At 35.2% G+C, this 2,903-nt stretch overlaps 1 pseudogene; it reads left to right on the top strand.

Moving 5' to 3' along the window:
• LOC107659100 (rap1 GTPase-GDP dissociation stimulator 1-like) overlaps positions 1 to 2,903 on the top strand; it is a 48,290-nt pseudogene that overhangs the window by 8,366 nt on the left and 37,021 nt on the right.

Genomic DNA, 2,903 nt, shown 5'->3' with positions numbered 1-2,903 from the left:
ATTAGACAAAATATATATATATATATATATATATATATAAAAAAAAAATACAAAAAAATGTGCATATGGTTTTTGTTGGGATTCATATTCATCAGCCTTTTATGGCTCATATAAGTATGATCTAGGAGAACATGGAGCTCATACTTGAGGAAAAACACCAAACTGAGCAAATATAAGCAATTTGGTGCAGTTTCTAATATTTATATGACCAAAAATTAAGATGAAATTCTGATCAATTGATTGTAATGCAAATCTACTTATATAAAGTACTTACATGAAATGCATTTAAATGTCAGTTGTCACTCTGTATCTCCTAATAATATGTGTTAGTTAGGTGATATTTTATGATCAAAGCTCTAGTTTTTATTTTGGGGCCAAAACATATAATGCAATGCAATGCAATGATGACTGAGAAATTAACAAATAAAACATTCAAAAAGCCTGACGATCATATTTGGTACTCACATTTTACATTAATTTTCTAAAAACTGATGTACAGATAATCAAGCAAACCTAAGTTGCTTCAGTCCAGTAAGTGCTCATCTTGAAATATTACTAACAATATAAAAGCTATTTTACGATTAAAAAAAAAAAACATCTAAGTAAAGATTTCACAGCAAAAAGACACATGAACCACAAACTGAAGGGGGCTATTTTTACAATGATTCCAAAAGGCCCTTTACTTGCTAAAAAGTATGAACTATAAATAAGGCGACAGAAGGCATGTAGTAGATTGTGTGCAAACAGTTTAGGTCGTAGAATTTTCACATCGATAAATGCCATAGGCTTTCACTGGGGCGGTACCTTTTCAAAAAGTATTAATATGTGCCATTTAGGTACTAATATGTACACTTTAGGTACTAATGTGTACCTTTAAGGCACCAGTATTCACTCTTTAGTGGTAAATAAGGTACAAAAGTGTACTTTTTGCAAAGGTACCAACCCCAGCGACCGCTTTTGTACTAGGGCTGCGCCGATCCGATATTCATATCGGGTATCGGCTCCGATAGTGCCATTTTTCTCGGATCGGGTATCGGTCAGAGAGGGCCGATCCCAATCCGAGATATTTTTTTTATTTTTTTTCCCCGATTGTGCGAATTATTCTGTGTTACTTCTGAATAGCTACAATAGCTTAATGTGAGCTTAGCTACATCGCAGTATTACTTGAATCCTCCCCAGCTTATTCTTGGCCATTTAGACCGGAAGAGACCGTCTGATTAAGTTTTATGTACCATTTGGGGGTGCGGTTAGAAAACATTTTTGGGAAATGGAGGGAAATATGAATGATTAAAAAAAATAAATAGAAAAGAAGTGTGTAGGCTTTGTGATCAGTATTTCTGTCTGTTCAAACGTAATAAACACAACTACATAAACACAGCTCAGAAAACGAATTGGAATTCATGCTTCTGCTTGGATGTTCAGTTTATTTTAAATGCTTAAAGTTTTTATGCCATTAACTAGGGATGCACCGATACCACTTTTCAAACTTTCCAGTGATGTCTGTGAGAAAGGTATATTCACTGGACAAGCTCGCGCATCTGCGCCGCTGCGCGCTCAATCCACTCAGCGTGCTTTGTTTATCAGCTCGCGCACATCAGCTATACAGGCGTTAATACTGAATGTTTAACATTATATTCATTGCATACATATACTTCGTAGTAGACATCCTTAACTCCTTTCTGCTGTCTGTTGTTCTGTTGTCGGTGTTTCTTTGTTTGAATATGGCGCTTAACACATGCTGTGTGGTATCGGCGTTTGGTATCAGGGCATTTTAACGAGTACGAGTACGAGTACAGGAGACCAGTATCGGGCCCAATACCGATACCAGTATCGGTATCGGTGCATCCCTACCATTAACCTTGCAACCCTTAGTTCTGCTTATTGTATCAACCTTCAGTGTAATTTTAGTATTATTATATACTGTTTAACATTTTAAATAAATTTTAGTTTTAGTTAAAGTTTTAGTCATTTCATGTGCTTTTGTCATTTTGATTAGTTCTATTTTTTTTCTTTAACTTTCTTTAATTTTATTTCAGTTTTAGTCATTTAAATACTTCAGCTTTTATTTCAGTTAATTTCTCATTTTCTTTTAAGTTTTTAATATCTAATGTTTTTATTTCAGCGTTATTTTAATTAACGGAAACATTTATTTTGAGTTTTAGTTAACAATAACAAAACTATTGTAAATATGACTTTGTTACCAGGCGGATAAGAGCATGTTTCTAGTTTTGTTGTGCTTTAAAATGTACTAGTTTCAGCAGCTAGTTCTTGCTCTTTATATGTGGTTATGTAAAACCTCCCCACAAACCATCAGTGTTATCAGCAGTTTTTCTGGTTGAGAGTCTTGGAGATATTTGCACATTTATGTAGGGCTGCACGATAAATCGAAATGGAATCGAGATCGCGATCCGACAGAAGCTGCGATTGTCATGCGTATCTTTCAGTAAAGCATGATTCTGTGATCAGCAGTAAATCTCCATCCAAAGGCCAGAGGGCGCTCGCGCGCTGAAACTCCAAATACGCCTCGCAGAAGAAACCCAGAAAATGCCTATCGCTGCAGCTGAATAAACAGAAGATTCAACTACTTTCATTGATTCAACGTGACTAATAAACACACGACTACGGCAATATACGGTTTATCTGAGTTCTTATTATTATATAATATATTTATAATGCAATGCCTTTATCACTGCTTAAATACTATGAAATATGTTGCGTGCCTTATTCTGTGTAAGAAGCCACATCATCTCACAGAAGGACCTGCTGATTACAGAACCGGCTTTTTTAACAAATTGCGCATGACAATCGCATTCGATTAATCGATTAAGCCCTACATTTATGGTATTCTTGTGTAGATGCATTAAAGGGGTCATATGATGCGATTTCAAGTTTTGCTTTCTCTT

This window comes from Sinocyclocheilus anshuiensis, unplaced genomic scaffold (assembly GCF_001515605.1).
Source record: "Sinocyclocheilus anshuiensis isolate Anshui unplaced genomic scaffold, SAMN03320099.WGS_v1.1 scaffold87, whole genome shotgun sequence".
Classification (NCBI taxonomy): domain Eukaryota; kingdom Metazoa; phylum Chordata; class Actinopteri; order Cypriniformes; family Cyprinidae; genus Sinocyclocheilus; species Sinocyclocheilus anshuiensis.
This window is presented reverse-complemented; position numbering and strand designations above follow the sequence as displayed.